Source organism: Talpa occidentalis, unplaced genomic scaffold (genome assembly GCF_014898055.3).
Source record: "Talpa occidentalis isolate TD23 unplaced genomic scaffold, MPIMG_talOcc4v2.1 talOcc4.5, whole genome shotgun sequence".
In the NCBI taxonomy this organism is placed as follows: Eukaryota; Metazoa; Chordata; class Mammalia; order Eulipotyphla; family Talpidae; genus Talpa; species Talpa occidentalis.
The window spans coordinates 89,059,723-89,077,987 of NW_023604861.1; the positions used below are offsets into that span (position 1 = coordinate 89,059,723).

The 18,265-nt window shown below is 43.1% G+C and overlaps 1 protein-coding gene across 1 annotated transcript in view; it reads right to left on the minus strand.

Moving 5' to 3' along the window:
• LOC119259873 (lithostathine-like) overlaps positions 1-16,625 on the minus strand; it is a 121,827-nt gene extending 105,202 nt beyond the window's left edge. The window contains exons 1-2 of the mRNA XM_054701777.1: positions 16,274-16,625; positions 14,887-15,687 (exon numbers count right to left, since the gene is read on the minus strand). The gene's annotated coding sequence lies outside the window, so the exon portion shown is untranslated. The remainder of the gene's footprint in view (positions 1-14,886; positions 15,688-16,273) is intronic.
• Between the last annotated feature and the right edge of the window lie 1,640 nt (positions 16,626-18,265).

Sequence of the window (18,265 nt, forward strand, 5' to 3'; positions counted from 1 at the left end):
AGTGTAATAGTCATAGACTGAAAGAAGAGTGGAAGTAACCCTTGAATACTTGAGCCCTGCTTAGCCATTAGTTTAGCTTTAGGAAGTTCCAACTCTATCCTCCACTAAGTAGAATTTTTAAAGCCAGAGAGGGACTAGTATCTGTCATAGAGTCAGGATCTGCAAAAGAATTAGTGATTCTTGGGCCTCCCCTGGTGGTGCAGTGGTTGAGCGCTGGGCTGCGAAGCTGCCAGCAGCCTCTGCAGCGCTGGTTCAATCCCCGGCCTCCAGTGAGGATCCCATATGGCGCGGCAGACCTCTCCTGCCATGCCCGCTGCTCCCCTCAGCAGTGTACTTCGGTTGATCTGCCTGTTCTGCTCCCCACTCTGGCTCTGGTGAATTCTCTCACCCTCCCACGCTTCTGACTGTACCCAGTGCTTGTATAAATAAATAAATAAATCTTTAAAAAAAAAAAAAAGAATTAGCATTTCTTCCATATCAACCAAACACATTTCTTTGGTTTTAATTTCCCCCTAATTTTTCTTGTGTTGAAAAATATCAGCAAAATAGCTTATTTAATAAGTTAAGAACATCCCCAGCCCATTTTAACTCCAGGTTAGGGACAAGATAGAGATACAGTTAGAGTTGAAGTGAACCCCAAATCTAAAAAGCTCATCGTGGGCCTCCCTGGTGGGGCAGGGGTTGAAGTCTCCGTGACATCGAGCTCTTACCAACCACTGCAGCCTGAGTTTGATCCCCATCCAGGGAGCTTGCCCACATGGCGCAGCAGAACTCTCCTGTCTCCCCTGCTGCTCCCATCAGCAGTATGTTCAGTAGATCCACCTGTTCTGTTCCCCACTCTGTCTCGAGTGAATCCTCGCATCCCCTCACCTCTGGCCTACACCCCAGTTCTTGTATGCATAAATAAATAAAAATAAATCAGGGCTTGGGCCTCCCATGGTGGCACAGCAGTTGAACGCTGGGCTGCAAGGCTGCCCGCGGCCTCTACAGCGCCGGTTGGTTCCTGGCCGCCTGCGAGGGTCCCGCAAAATAAATAAATAAATAAATCAGAGCTCATGGTGATTTTGAATCTGAGGGAATGTTAGGGAAAATTAGGCAGTCTCAAGGACAGTGCAGGTGGGGACCTTGGGAGAATTAAGGAAGGCTTCAGAGATAAGGGCAACAAGAGGAATGTAACTAATTCTGCTAGGAATAATAAACATCCCAGGACTAAGGTCAACATTGTTACCAAACACTGGTGTCAGTTTCTCTCTACTAATAAAGGGAGGCGGAGTTTGGAAGAAGGTTTCATTTGTTGACAAAATTAGGAGGGCAGCAGACTCATGTCTGAAAGACCCACCGTCCTGCCCTTTGACAGAGTGCCGGGATATTTATGCAAGGGGGAGATGAGAAGGAGTCAGCACTGAGATGGGTGGGCACCAGCCTGTTTTTCTTCAATAGCTGATGTTTGACTTTCTCTTCCCTAAAATGCAGGGGTGCTCATTTGGGAGACTGGGTCATAAAGATCAATCTATCAAACAAGGGGTAAGATGCAACAAATGGAGAAAGACACACCTGTTAGATAAGGAATGTAAAGATCCCCTGCTCTGTAGCAGATTAAGTGAGACAACCGAGAACTAATCAATCACAAAGAGACTGGTGGAGCTTTAGAATAATGAGGGAAAGAAGGTATATATTTCCTCCACTTTGTCTTCCTTGCCCCTCCCTGGCCTGGTTTCATGGCCTGGCAGTCCCACTTTATTTCTGTGCTTTTTCTCCTCAATAAACTTTTTCTTTCTCTAAACAAACCTGCCTCTTCTTGCTTGCTTGCCTGAGAGTCTGCGAAGTTCCTGCTGCAGCTTCGTGAGACACCAACCCATGGTGGTCTAGTGGCTGGGTCTCAGCGCTTCACCTGCAGCCTGGGATCTGTTCCTGGCTGGGAGACTAGGCCTGACAATTCCAGTATCGATTTTGATTTTTCTGTTAACTCAGTGTAGAGTAAGGAAAAATGTCAGGTTTTTCTGCCCTCCCACCATCAGGACAGATGATGAATCCTTGCAGTCCTGAATGCATGCCTGATGGCGGGCACCTGGAGTAGGTTGTGGGCATAGGTAGATGGGATTCACCTGGGCTAAGACTGGGCTTTTAAGGTCAGCATCACGGGAACGCCAGCAGAAGCCAAGAAGCCGAGAACGCACAGAAGCTGAAAGAGAAGCCGAGAAGCAGCAGAAGCCCAGGAAGAGAGAGAGAAGGTCGGAGAGCCCAGAGTGAAGACTAGCCTCCCAGCCCCCCAGCACCCTTGCCTGCTGTGTACCGGGTAAACCCCAATAAAAACCTGCAAAAGCTACTAAGGACTCTGACCCCTCCTTTACCCGGTCTGCATGGGATCAGAAAACCTGCACTGTGTCCAGTCCTGCCCATACACTCCGGTATCCAAGGATGGCAAAATATTGTTCAGGGCTGAAGTTACTTTTATCAAGTACAACTTTAATCAAGTACTTTTAAACAAGTACACTGAAGTTACTTTAACCAAGTAGACACCAAAAGAGTTTGATAGAGGTTAAGAGCAGTTACTTCCTTTCTTCTTGTTAGTCTATACTATCAAGCTCCCCAACCTAATTGTCTGATTATTAAAAAAAAAAGTCTCAGACCAAAATCTGCCAGCATATAGAGAAGCAAGCAGCTAGGCACAAACAGTTCATATAAACTGTTGCCTAATCTTGCCAAAATTCCAGAGCTGTCTCCTTTCAAATGATCTGTCCATGTTCATTGAAAGTTTCAACTGTAGCTGACACAACTCTCTAGAAACAGGATTTAGTGCCTAAAGTCATCATCAGATAATCAAAAAGACTCCTAAACAAATGGCTGATCATAGTGGGGAATAGGCTGGGGCAAACAAGGACTTTTCAGGGAGTCACACACTTCAGGTGTGGTGTCGTCGGTGTCCAGGACAGTTTCCAATGCGATACGTGAGTAGACCTTCCCACACAAACAAGCAATTCACAGATACCACCAGGATGTCTCAACTCAATTCTTACACCACTGAACAGAAGATAGTCGGGTTAAGGGCTCAGCCTCTCAAGACCTCCCTCTACTTCAGACACTAGATGCAAGCCCAGGTAGTTACCTATGCTTCTGACCAACTGGCTACAGAGGAGAGGTCCCCACAATCCCTCCTCAGATTTAAGTTGCCTGCCCCAAAGTCAGATTATAATCATACTTCAGATTGACAAGTTATAAATCAAAAGCTTCCCAGGACAACTTACTCAGGTTTGATTAATTTGTTAGAGGGGTACACAGAACTCATGAAATCCATTTACTTTCTATAGGACCAATTTATTACAAAGGCTAATAAAGAATACAAATCAATGGCCAGATGGAAGAGATCCATAGGGCAAGGTAGATGGAAAAGTCCTGAAGATTTCATGTCCTATCCAGATGCACCATGCTCTTCAAATCTCCAAGTATTCAACCCAGAAATTCTCTGAAGCTCCTCCTTTTCCATTTTTATGGAGGCTTCAATACAAAGGATGCTTGATGAATTCATTGACCTTTGGCAATTGAACTCAACCACTGCCTCCTCTCCCCTCTGAGGGGCAAGGGTAGTACTGCAAGACCCAAACCTTATTCTTAATGATTTCCGTAGCACTTATCGCCCACCTTCCCAGGTGTTTCCCCCAAAGTTATCTCTATTAGATAACAAGAGACACTTTTAAGACTCTCAAAACCTAGGAAATTCCAAGGCTTTGGGGGGGGGGGATTGTGAACCAGGAACTGTGGCTAAAGATCAAGTTTGTTTGAGAAATAGCTATTTTGATCATCTGAATGAACTAAGTATATATTTTGATAAATAACAATATTGTGGGTATCTAGCCCACATTTTCAAGGCCCTGAAAGTGAGCATCTCCTAAAATTTTATACCCTAGGCTCTTGACTTGCCTCATTGTAACCCAGGTCTTGAGCTGGCCATAAAGTCATTTAAAAATCAAGCCAAAGAGCCATTTATCAGACTGATCAAGAGCTACCATTTTTCACTATTAAAACCCGTGACATTTATTATGTTGATTTGTAGAGCATGGGTTACTGATCAAGCACAGAGAGACAAAGTACTACAAGGGCATCTGGAGTGTGTTCCTTTTTAATATGATGCGAGGTAACTTCCCTTGGTTATAAATTCTTGATTTGAACAACAACTGGTTAGAGAATTAAATCCTAACCTAACTAGCATATGCATTATGTTGTACTATCTATGCAGAAGTATTTTAAAGTAAATTAAAGCCATCCTAATGTAACAGAGTGATCCCCAAGAAAGGGGGAGGTTCCAGGTTTCCTGCACCACCCAAAAGGAGGGTGGAGCTGAGCAGGGAGAGAAGAAGCTGTAGAGGAGACTGAGGAAGGAAGGAAGCAGGATAGAGCCAGAAGGAGCCCTGGAGGAGGCGCATGGAGCAGAGAGACACGTGAAGAAACTGTGCTTGCCTTTTGGTTGTGGACGGGGTGACACAGATGTGGGTGAGAGACCCGTGGGGAGGTGACAATGCGGTTTTTGTCTTGATTTTGATTTTGCTCTTGAAGGAAGGGAGCAGGATGGAGCCAGAAGGAGACCTGGAGGGGGTACATGGAGCCGAGAGACATGTGAAGAAACTGCATTTGCCTTTTGGTTGTGGACTGGTTGACACAGATGTGGATGAGAGACCCGTGGGGAGGTGACAGTGGTGGTTTTTGCCTTGATTTTGCTCTTTTCCTTCCAGACTTTTCTGGTTATTTCTGATCCTTTTCTGTAGGTCCCCACTGGAAGATGCTTTAGACTTGTAGCAGGCTTTGGGGCCTTGCTCCGGGCCAATCCTGTGTGGGTGGACTTTTACCCACGAGGGGACGGGTAACTTTGGGTGCTTGATTTAGAAACTAGATTCTTTGCCTTTTCTGTATTGTTTACTAATTGTATTCAAGTTCCCTTTCAGTAAAGTCTCATATGTTTTGTGTTGATGTGGAGGATAGCAGAACCTATTTAGAACTGGTAGATTTGCGGGGTCTGGAGTACCCCTCTCCCTGCCCTGTAACATTAACAGATGTGACTGTCTCAGGAGGCTGTCAAGTATATGTTAGTCTCAAAGAGTTCTCCAGGAAAAAAAAAAAAATAGAGATGATACATGCAGGATTCCCTGTATTTTTTTTTTCAACTTAGTAACTGCTTTCTTGTCCCCTGCCTCATAGTGGGGTTTGTCTTGCTGAGCTATAACTGGCATGTATTACTTATAGTTGGTATATAGATCCCCCAAATTGCCAGGTATCCACCTTCCCTTGTTCTCCCTTTCTATTTCTTCCCTGGAACCAGGGGTTTATTTTTATTTTTATTTTTTTAAGATTTATTTTATTTATATAAGAGCTGGGGCACAGGCCAGATGCGTGGGAGGGTAAGAGGATTTACCAGAGACAGAGCAGGGAGAAGAACAGGCAGACTGACTGAAATACACTGCTGAGGGGAGCAGCGGGCAAGACAGGAGAGGTCTGCCACACCATATGGGAGTCTCACCCGCTGGCCAGGATCAAACCTGCGCTGCAGAGGCTGTGGACAGCTTCACAGTGCAGCGCTCAATCGCCTGCACCACCAGGGAGGCCCCCTGGAACCAGGGGTTTAGAAAAACATTTCCATCTCACATGTGGACAACTTGTGTTCTAAGATTTGATAAATTCTCATTTACGCAGATGTGTAGCTTCCAGCCTCCACTTTCACCTTTAATTCTAACCTTCCTCCCAAAGAAGTGAATACACAAAAAGACTCACTAATTTATCAGGGAATCTGACCATATTATTTGTGAATAGTTTCCTCCCAAGGCAATGACTTGTATACTAGGGAGGATTTGACCTATGTGTCATCCATATTTATTTTTATTTCATACATACTTTTGAAAGAGAAGAGTATTTACCTGTGCATTGCCATGGCAGCCAAGATCTTGTATGGAAGGTGTGAGGGGTGGGGAGGAAGGAGAGACTGAATTGATTAACTACAAGACTGAGGAGCAAATTCACAGGGCCCTAGAGCAAAGCTTCAGATAACAAGGGCTTTTGGTAGGTAGAGTTCATCTGTGGTGGTGGTTGATCAGCTCAGTCTCTCAGCTTATCTTGAAGAAAAATAAGGAGAAAAGATAAAATGTTGGAAAGGTAATTAAAGTTCTAGAGGAGTTCAGCTCTCATCTTTCTTGATTGGTGGCCTTAAAAAAAAATTATGGTTCTTTTCGTGCTTTATTAAAGTTCACAATGGCTATTTGCCACTATAAATCATTTCTGCTGCCTAAGGAAGCAATGATGGTAGTGGCAGTGAGGGGTAACTAGGGCTACACTGAATTCCCTGGGGCCAAAAACTGAAAGCTATTTATTGGAGTACTGGAAGGACATTTTCTATGCTGAGAGCTCTGTTTCACTCTGCAGTCATTGAGAGCTGAGAGAGTTCCAGCTGATGCTTTAACTGGCTGGTTTTCTTTCAAAGAGAAATACATGCAGTCCAGCAAGGATTGAATGACTTGAATCATCACCTAGGCGATCAATTGTAATGCCAGGTGGTCTCTGAGGGATTAAAAGATGAGGGTTTCTTTCAAATGTTCCAATTAATTTTCTCAGTGTGTCTTTAGATGCAGGGGTATGTATGGTAAGTACAAGTACCCATTCCCCAGGGTAGGTCACTGAGGCCCAGATGGAAGGGATGTCTTTGGAATCACATGGCAAAAAGAAAAAAAGAAAAGAAAAGAAAAAGAAAAAATATCCTGAATTTTGGCTAGCATTAAGGGCCAGAGTTAACAAACAGGGCTTTTATTCTCTGAGCAACTCTGGCTTCAGTGCAAGAATCTAACAAAAGCATTGGCTCCCGTAATCCTTCCCTTTATTCTATTGGAGCGTTTCTGTGTGGGGACAGTGCCCTCCGTCTGGTCAGTATCGCACTTGGTTGAACACTAGCTTCTCATTGGAATTTTCTATATAACAACTTTGTTTTCTCTCCAAAAGGTGGTGGAATGTTGACCATGACATGACCTGCTTCTACAACACCCTAACTATGACCACTTACCTGTCCGAGCCTTTTGTCACCTTTTCTTCCCTCTCTGCTTCAACATTGCTTTCATTTATCCCCCAAATCTCTCTACTATTTGGCAGCATTCCTTCATTCATCAAAATCTAGTAGGCCTTTCTGGAGTGAGCTCTCAGAGCTGACCTCCTTTTTGAGACATCTATTTGCATGCATGAAGCCACCAATGACATCAATGGTTTAGCAGTATTGAGCCACATCTTGGGTTTTACCTCGAAGATGTGCAGAATATCAATGTTTTCATGAGGTATTTGGGCCAGTTTCTCATACAGGAGGGAAAATGTTACAGATGAAAAAAGTAGGGAATGTAAATTGGCCACTTAGTTTCTGTAGGCATTTTCTTTCATTTATTTCATATGAATGTGTCATTAAGCATTATGTGAAAACCAGTTTCAGTGCTAAGCAAATACTACAGTCCCTCTCCTCTAGGAGCTTACACTCTAGCTAGGAAGGAAAGAAATAGCAAATAAATGTATTATTCATCAAATAAGTAATATAAGCAATGAGGTTTCTATACAGGAGTTCAATGGCACACAGAATGAAAAAGTTGGAGAAGACTTTGTAGAGGAAATTGCCATCAGCTGAAGGCAAATTAAAAGAAAATAGAATTAAGAGAGTTTCTGCAAATTAAAAATATACATACAAAATAACACTGTTTTCCAAGGATACATGCATTTAATCAAAACAAATACAGTATCTTGAATGCCTTTGTGTGTGGAGAAAAGGAAGTAGGCATGAGTGGTAAATAGAAAATAAAACAAGGAAGATTTTGCTCAAGTCAGTGATTATAATGTGCTATGAAATGCAAATAATCCTGTTTCCTGCCTCTTTTTCAGTTTCAGTCAGAACAGAAAGGGAGGATAAGGAATAAAAAAAAAAACAAACCAACAAATCCCAAACAAAAGCAGAGTATTCAGAGTGAACAGTACTTTGAGCAAATGTGATCTGGGGAATGAATAGAGGGTTATGGTAGCCTTCAAAATGCCAGGAGTCTCAGGCTGTTAGTCTAAAACAAGTGTTTATACACAGGCCTCATCATTTCACTAAGCAGGGCTTGCTGCCTGTGGAATATCTCCATCACTCTGGTTCTGAATTTAAGGGAACATTGACCATCTTGACTGTGTTCTAAGGATGAATGGACTCCTCAGAGATGATGTGGGAGGAACTATTAAAGGAACTGGAAATGTTTGTCCTAAGGACATGAAAAAGGAACACAGGACTTATACACAGCCACTTTCAGACAACTGGGACGCCTGATGGGAGAAGAGGTGCCTTCTCAAGCTAGCTGTCCTGTTTGCCTCTTCACAGACCTCAGGAGGCTCATGTTTACCAGTGATAAATCCCTTTTAAAGAAACAACCTGACTGGAAGTTGAAGTACATATCTGCTTTCGTAAGGCAGAGGTATGGAGAAGGCATCTCCCAACTGACTTAGTACATATCAGAATGAGATACAGAACGAAAGCATTCTATTTTCTGGTTGAGAAAATACATGAGTAATTCAAGAGAGATAAACTAGACTATTTTAAGAGCCCTTACTAAAGGTCATTTTTGATTAAAAGAGAGAAAACTCTCCAGAGAAATATTACTAAATGGGATGTAAACCAACATGCGTGTGTTTATTTGTTTATTCTTAGGAATTGGCTCATGCTATTATGGAAGCTGATAAGTCCTAAGATGTTGGGTAGGTAAGCTGGAGACACAGAACAACTGATGGTATGATTTCAGTCCAAGACTGAATGCTGAGATGCAGAAATGGTAATCCAGTCTAAATATCATCAGAATTGAGACCTAGGAAGAGCCTCTTTTCAAGCCCAAAGAGGCAAAAATCAGTCAATGTCCCAGATCAAGGAAGTCATGCAAGTGGAGGTCCCCCTTATTCCCAGAGGTTCAACCTTTTTGTTCTGTTCAGGTCTTCAGGTTAAGACTCATCTACATGAAGGAGAACAATCTATTTTACTCAATCTACTCATTCAAGTGTTAATCTCATCCAGAAACACCACCAGACACACCCAGACTTATGTTTAACCAAACGTTGGCATCCCATGAGCCAGTCAAGTTGCCTTATAAAATTAACCATCAAAGTTCATCTCCTGCCAATGTGACTCCCATAAATATCTCCTAAACCATACTCAGTCTCCAAAAAAGACAATAACCAGGTCATGAAAAGTGATAAAAGGGCATAAAGGAACAAGGAAACAAAGATGAAGGAAAATATATTTAAAGGAAAAAAGAGGCAGTAACATCCCAGAAACAACACATAAACCATTACACTAACCATTGTTCCCCAAAGAAGGAATCTTTGGGAACCCCTAATTCTTGTGGGTCACCTTTAGAAAGAGTTCTTAGAAGCTAACAGACCTGGGTTTTATCATTGTCTTTGGTAGCAGGACAGGCTTATCTGTACAATGAGGATAATAATATTCTTTCAGACTTGATTGCAGAATGAAATAACATGAAAAGTACTCTCTTAGCTCAGGTTGCCATAACAAGATACCATAAACTAGGTGGCTTATAAATAACAAATTTTTTTTCTCACGGTTCTGGAGGCTGGGAAGTTCAAGACCAAGGCGCTGGCTTGCTCTCTCACTCCTGGATTGTAGATGACTGCCTTCTCCCCATACCTTCACGTAGTAGGGAAAGACAGAGAGAGAGTTGGAAAGGGGCAGAGTAAAAGGAAGAGAGTTCTCTGGTGTTATTTCTTATGAGGATATTAATCTTATTGGCACTTATGATTCCATTTAACCTTAATTACTGTCTTGTAGGCCCTATCTCTGAATATAAGCACATTAGGTGTTAGGGTATCAACATATGAACTGAGGAAGAACACAATTTTGTGTTCAAGTATTCAGAGTTATTCTCTATTCCTTAAACCTTCATATCCCCACTTGACCTTTTTATTTTAACCATAGTTCAAAAGTGGGAACAGGATATCATATAGAGATCTGGGATTAAGACACAACTGGGGCTTCCGGGTGGTGCAGTGGTTGAGCACTGGGTTGCAAAGCTGCCCACAGCCTCTGCAGTGCCAGTTCGATCCCCGGCTGCTCCCTAGCCACAGGAGGGTCCCGCATGGCGCGCAGACCTCTCCTGCCGCCCGCTGCTCCCCTCAGCAGTGTACTTCGTCAGTCTGCCTGCTCTGCTCCCTGCTCTGGCTCTGGTGAATTCTTTCACCCTCCCACGCTTCTGACTGTACCCAGTGCTTGTATAAATAAATAAAAAATAAATCTTAAAAAAAAAAAAAAAGACACAACTGGCACTTATTTTATCGATTATTGGGAAAACGACACTCAGTGGTAATATGTTGGAATTTTGTATGATATTTCACTCAATCTTTACATGCTGTATTGCAATCTATATTTTTTTAATTCAACACATTTTTTAATTCAACATGAATAACTTCCTGCTTCACTAAATGTAAAACTATACCTTTAGTTGGTGCCTATTCTGATTCTATTTCAGGATTTTTCTATAATTTACTTAAATATTCTTTTTGTGGACATATTGTCTATCTTAATGCTATTATACACAATGCCATGGTGAACATCCTCATTCATGCATCTCTGCACTTATGTATGTCTCTGTACATACTCAGCTTCAGGTTGATGCATATTATTAAAAGGTCATCTAGAAAATGCACTGTGCTACCTATTTTTATCATTCTCAGTTTATTTTGCTTTGTATTATTTAGTGTTCCATTATTCTGCCATCTAAGTCTATTGCTTGCTTTTCCAGGTTTAACCCAGAATTGCTCCCTTCCCCCAGAATTTATTTCTGCAGATAACTTTGACACTTACCTTGCTGATACTCAAGAAACACTTTCATATTCTTCAGAGCCACTTATTCAACTTGCAAGCTTTTATAAAATTAAACACCCTGAATTGGGAGAGTCATGTTGCTGCATTAGTTTCATGTGTTAATAAAATTCAAATTAAATGCTAGCTCTAGGCCAGAAGTAAAAGACCATGGATGCAAGAAACAGTGCCAACTCTTCCTTCCAATCAATGTAAAAGATACTTTGCTCCACTTAGCTGGATTTCTTCTTTTTTGCCTCCAACCCCCTCACCCCCAACACCCAGACATTTTTTTCAAAATGTGGCTATTTTTCTGTTTCTTCACATACGTTGCACAAAATGACTTTTCAAAAACATTTTTAACTGACAAATGCTGAGGTGTGTACATGGTTTGTTGATAACTGAGAAATGGAATAAAACTACAAATTATAGACTGAGACTATTAAGGGAAAACTATCCTCCACTCTCCTTCTCTGTAGATCCAAATTCTTCCATTTCTCTATGACGTCCATTCAAGGATCTCTTTCCTCCTCCACTGGACTCCTAGGATAATACCTGGATGAACTGAGTATTTACACAATCTTGTTCAGTCATCTGCAGGGTATAAATTTCTTTCTTCTCAACAAATTGTAAGTTTCCAAAGGTAGGAATTTTGGCTTCTCTTTCTGCATGGCCTGCTACTATACTTAAAAATAGTAAATACTAAATCTTCTGTAAACACTAATCAATGGATTTCTGGAAGTAGTGGAGAGGTAAAGAGGAAGGCGTTCACCTAAATTCTATCCTCATTACATGAAATGTATCAGTGAAGTCAAGTAGTAAACACATACAACTTTAAAGAACACTCCCCACAACAAGAAACAAGTAATTATATCATCTCTAGTCTAGTTATAGGATGGAGACTGCAGAATTATCTGACTTCCTGAATCACAGTGCTTCCCCCTCTCGTTTTTTTCAAATTTATATAGCACTTTTACCTTCTCAGGTTTTCAAAGTTGCCATCAACATACATTATGGGCTGAGAAAGAATTAAAGACTTTAAAAGTTATGAATGAGCTTTGCTGCTGGGAAAGGTAAGAGTTAAATATTAGCTGTGACTTTTGTTTATTATGCATGTCTGCCTTTCCTTGTTTTCAGTTTTCATTTGTCTATGCACTTATTCAATGCATTTATTGTTTACCTGAGAACCTACTATGTGCCAGGCATATGCTAAACACTGAAAGTAACCTACAGTAAGACAGACAACTCTATGTTCATGGCTTTTAAGCATCTGAAAGTTGGATGACAAATAGGGAACACATAGAGACAAAAGTGATCTTCCTCTCCCTCTCTGCACCCCAAAAGTAAATTTGTCTATTCGGTACTTTGTTCAGAGAAAATATTCAAAAACATAGACCCAGACAATTCTGTACTTTCTGAGGCATGCTATGACATTAACTCTTTACATTTTAACTGCTGCTAATACTGTCCCCTACAGACTCCACCCCCACCACCTCCCAAGACTCTGCCTTCTGTTTTGCTGTGTCTGCACACTCTTGCTCCTTCTACAGGCCTCAAAGGCAAGGATAGGGCTTTTTCATTCTTCTTGCTCAGCATTGTCACTTCCAAACCATTTTTGTCACTTAGAAGACATCCTTTCCTGCATACCATTCAGCTATTTCCTTTTTTCTCGCGTTCTCATTGATATTGATCTCTGTTCCTCCTCCAGTTTTACTGAAGATCTGGGAATATAGTGTAAGAAAATCCCCTCTACTCCTAGTCTGTTATAATCCTCAATGATTTTGATGTTTTAACAACAATCCGTCCTCAACTCCAGTTTAAGAATGCTTTGAGGGATCTTTGTCACCTGTCTACTGCAGTCATCCACATCCACTGATATTCTGGTTCTGGTCATCACCTAGAAATATTCCACTTCTGAAATCGTAACATCTGACAACAACCTTCCTTTTCTTCCCATCCACTCATTTACATTTGAACAAGAATTCTGAAAGAAATTCCTAAAAAAACAATTATAGTCTTCAAATTACTTTAATTTCCCACCTGCCTTTACTTTCTCCTATCCTCGTCTGGACCACGATTCATTTCTTTCTTGCTCTGTTTTACCCCTTAAAACTGTTTGTCACCTATTCTGCAACCAACTTTGGCGTAATAGAATCATTAGTTTCTCAATCCTATTCCGGACTGCTGAGAAACCTGGTAATTAGAGACAATACAAGTTCCTCATATCTTTCAAAATTACTCTCTATCAATCAATAATTTTATCTACTCATTGCTTTACCTTAAACCCCTCTCTGATTTCTACTCTTTCCATTTTTTTCTTTCTTAATGTCACATTCTGAGGCAGATTGTCCACACTTACTGGAAACAAATAAGTGGCAATTATTACTTACCTGTTTTCAATTTGACCTCCAAATCTTTGCAATCTATTTTTAGCTTCTATCACTTCATGTAGCTGCTTTTCCAAAGGTCATTCATGACACTACTATTAAAAAACTAACCTCTCATAACTCTTGAGAATGCTACAACATTTGCACACTCCACCTCATTCCATATTCTGCACCTCGCCCCCAATCTGGCTTCATTGATGTCATTCATCCACCCCTTCTCCAAGTCTAATGACTTCATCTCAGTTTTTCCTGAGGGATCTCCTTCAGGCTCCTCCTCTGACTGTCTTTCTATTAAGAGTGTTCCCAAAATTCACAACTCAGTCAATTGTTTTCATCTCTATATGCAGAATCCCTATTTCATATCCAAAGTGACAACTCCCCCTTCAATACTGATGTTCCCAAAGGGAAAACCCTCTTTAGAGTTCTGTGCATCTCCACTGAACTATACTCCAGGTTTCTCAATTTCTAAACATTGAAAACTAGATCTAGTTTTTTTTTTTTCCTTCACATATTGTCCCACCCCAAAATCTGTGTCAAATGCACATTTGGTAGTTAAAATAAAATTTGAATGAGTAGAGAGTATAATGTACTTGGAATCAATGAGTAACTTCTTCAGTGTAACACCCCCTGATTCTATATAGTTCTTTCAACAGAGATAGTCATTGGAAGAACTCAGAATAATTCATAGTCATTCATAATCTTCAGCAGCTCATGAAACATTTTGCTTAGTACACTGCCTCTGAGGTAGACTTTATTATGTAACAAAGCCTAAGCCATCATATATTAAAGCCTATGGGGCTCCCAAAGGTTGGTCCCAAGAGGATATAGTAAGTCAGAAGTGGAGGATTGCTTTGTGGGTTCCAATGCAGATAGGGAATTAATTGTCCTCACAGTCCACTAGTACTCAGAGTCTTGCTTCTTGAACTCATAGGTGAGATTTATTTGGATGTCTTTAGCAAGTGATAGAAGGATCCAATCCTTGGACATACCCTATTAGTTTGTTTAGCCTGTCAGCATTATTCTGATTGTTTAGTGCCATCGTCACAGACTACAAGATGCAAAATAGGCGAAGCGGCTAATAAGTTAAGAAAACTCTGATTAAGTTCTGTGAGGACTCAATGAGCATTGTACAGGTTAATTGAATTTTTATAGATTAATTCTCCTTTCTGGATTCTAAGAGGTTGTTATGTTTCAGAGCCCACTGCCAAACCAGTGATGGGAGAAATTAGAAATCCTAAACTAAATAAATTGTTCCTGCTTCTCATCTTGGGGATCATAATGCACCGAGCTGCAAATATAAAATGAGTAGAAAAATAGTAACTGAGTTTCTACGGTTATCGACAGCAAGACAAGGTGAACTTCTGAACTAATAATAAATAATCAAACAAATTGAGGAGTTATTGCTCTAAAGCTTGAAGAAGATGTTTAGAACTGAAGCAAAATTCCAGTTGATCTGCTCTTTACACATTCCCAATAAGTACATTTCAAAGCAACTCTAGAGAACTAGGTCACACTGGGGATGAATTGGGCTTTCCTCTACACGAATAAATTTCCATAAATAGGGAGCACATGTGGGGGGAAATATGTATTTTTCAATTAGTAAACTTTTTATTACTTATTTAGTCACAGAAAAGGTTTATCAGAGCACCTCACCTTCAACTGATGTAGCACTGATGTGGTCTCCCCTTTATGAAAACCAATTGGAGATAATAGACTCAATTCCAAAGTGGTTCTTGTACAAAAATGTACAAAAGTAGTTTCTGGTATGACTTGTTCTCTGCCTCTGTGGTCTGCATCTTGACACTCCAAAACATACTGCTAATGGTTATACATATCCATTTCACAGATGGGAAAACACACCAAAGTAGCTGTTGCAAGTAGGTATTAGGAGTTGCCTTTCTTGGCCTGGTACAGTTGGAAGGCCTGTGGGACTGTGGGGGGTGGGGGCAGCTGAGCCTGGAGAGCAGGTCTGCCTGGTGTCTTTCCCAAGCCTCATGGAGGAGGGAAGGTACTCAGTGCAGGATCAGGGTACAAGTGGGAAAATCTCAGGAGCTGCTGAAATCTGGAATGAAGTCCTCAGTCTTTGGGAGGGGCAACCCCCTGCCAGGGAGGTGCACAGGAGAAAGGCAGGCAAGACTGCTGAAGAGGCCCCAACCAGGAGGGCTTCTCAGACTCCTCCCCGTAGTGATATCTGTGGGTGGCTGGGGTGGGCCCTGAGCCAGAAGCAGCAGCTGGGCCAGGAAGCTGGGGCAGGTGAGGAGAAGAAAGCCACCCCAGCTCAGGACAGACACATCCACTGGTAACTCGTTCATCATTTCCAGCTTCTCCCCACCCTATGCAGCTGTAGCACTGTAGGGCCCACAGGAAAACCGTTTTCTCAGAGTATTTTTCAATGTGACCTTCCAGCAGAGGTGGCCTAGTAGATTACATGTAACCTTGAGATGTAGTCTGCACCTGCAGAAAGCAGTAAATAATATATAACACTGATATATAGTTTGTATGCACAAAACTCATTTTGGCCTAAACTTGGTCCTCTACCAACGTTGTCTTTAAATCATATAAAAGCTAATAGGGCTCCTGGGGTGGGGGATGGCTCTCCCTGGCCACTCTAGGGGCACAGGACCACTGCTGTGGCTGGGGCTCAGGGGGTTTCTGCTGCTGGACGCTGATGCTGATGCTGCTGCTGCCACCACAGCTGCTGCTATTGTGTTGCTGCTGCTGCTGACACAGGGCGGCAAGGGGCACTGAAACCAGCCAAGGCACCACCCAAATAGTTTATAAGTCACTATCTGAGTTTTTTACCCACACGCACAATCGCAAGGCTACTCAGATTCAGAGAACAGCAAGAACAGGATTTATTTAACAAACCAGGGAAATGGCCGTTTACCTCACCCGAAGCCGTTTCTGGTGTTTTCAAGACCTAAACACAGATCTAAAAATGGCGTCTTCCCACCGCTGAGGACCTGGAGCAAGCAGCAGTCAAATTACAAGTAGGGTTCCAACTCCTAAAGACAGCAGAGGAGACACAGGAGATACTGACCGGAGCTGCCGAGATGCCCCAGTGCAGCACAGACAAGCGACACGAAAAACAGCAGCTGCAGCAGCCGAACTACCCGCCAGCTCAGCTCAGCAAGGGGCCCGGCTCCGGGTCTTTGCCTTCCCTTCCGGGCTGTACAGCAGCAAAACCGGGAGTAGTTTCAGTTGCTCGGCTACTTGCAAAACCTCCGAACATTTCCTCTCTTCAGGCTGGCTGCTGGAAGCCTCTTCACGTTCTTCAGAGGCCTGCACCAGCCTTCTGGAAATTGGCATAGCGGGGGCAGAAATCTCTCACCCCAGAATTGCTGAAGATTTGAAAACGCTAAAATGCTGAACGCTAACTCCTGAACACTGAATCCAGAATGCTGACTCCCCAGTCCCTTATATTTCTTATCAGAATCTCCACCCCATTGATACTTTGTTCAAATTTTCCCTGGGGCTATCCATCCTCACCAGCACTCCCCTCCAGGGGCCACCATCTGTAACAGTGTTTGGCTTCAGCAACTGGTTACACTGCTACTACTGCTGCCAAAACCAAGGGCTTACTCCCACCCCACTCCTGGGGCAGGAGGGAACCACAGAGGGCCAAGAGGGCCTGAGAGGTGTCACTACCAGGGCCAGCACTACTAGGGCTACTGCTTCCAGAGCCACTGGGCGGGGCTGCTCCCACCAGGCCAGACAGATAACGCTGCTGCTACCTGTGTATCTCCTGCTGCCTCTTAAGAAAGACTTGTTCCTGCTCCCTACATATGGGCTTCATGACCTGCTTCCCACCTACCAACTTGGAGAACTAGGCAATCTCATAGCTGAGGCCCTTTAATGACAAGCAGCCAGGCTGTCGGGCTGTCATAGGCAGGGTTCACCAGGACCATCGTGGGCATGTTTCTCACCTTCAGATAGTCAAAGATACTGCAGATAAAGGCGACACAGATCTAGCCTTGCACAGCACAGGCAGGCTCGCAGCTGTTTCTAAGCCTGGTACACCTGCTGCAACCAGTTGAGGAGTCCACACCCTCAGCCATTCTGGCCTTGGAGGGTAAGTAAAAATGATATCAGGCTTTTCTGCCCTCCTGCGATTAGGATTAATGATGGATCCCCAAGGTCCTGAATGCATGCCTGATGCGTAAGTGGGTACACCTGGGCTAAGGCTGGGCTTAAAAGGGCGGCATCACGGGGACGCCAGCAGAACCACAAGAGCAGCAGAGAATGAGGCCACCAGAGAACGCCGGAGAGCCCAGGTAGCATGAAGACTTGCTGGGGGCTGGGAGGCCTGCCAGCCTCATCACCCCAACCAGCTGTGTACCTCATAAATTCCAATAAAAGCCTGAAAAGCCACCGAGGGCTTCAGGACTCTCTCCTCCTTTACCCTGTCTGCTTGGGTCATAGAAAACCTGCCCTGTGTCCTCCTGCCATTACAGGTCTGTTTGCTTGCTCTCTGCCTCAGTGACCGTAAATCACAAGTGTCCTGCTTCTATTGAAGACACAGTCCTGTAGAGAATGGGCCACAACCACACTGGCCATTTTCTCCATGTCCAGGCCTGGGATTTTTTTTTTTTAAGATTTATTTATGCATCTAAGAACTGGGGTAGGGCCTCCCCGGTGGCGCAGCAGTTGAGCGCTGGGTTGCGAAGCTGCCCGCAGCCTCTGCAGCACTGGTTCGATACCCGGCTGCTCCCCGGCCACCGGAGGAGGGTCCCGCATGGCGCGCAGACCTCTCCTGCCGCCCGCTGCTCCCCTCAGCAGTGTACTTCGGTCCTTCTGCCTGCTCTGCTCCCTGCTCTGGCTCTGGTGAATTCTCTCACCCTCCCGCGCTTCTGACTGTACCCAGTGCATGTATAAATAAATAAATAAATAAATAAATCTTAAAAAAAAAAAAAAAAGAACTGGTGTACAGGCCAGAGTGTGGGGGTGTGTGTGAGAGGATTCACCAGAGACAGTGAGGAGCAGAACAGACAGACAAATACACTGCTGAGGGGAGCAGCAGGCGAGACAGGAG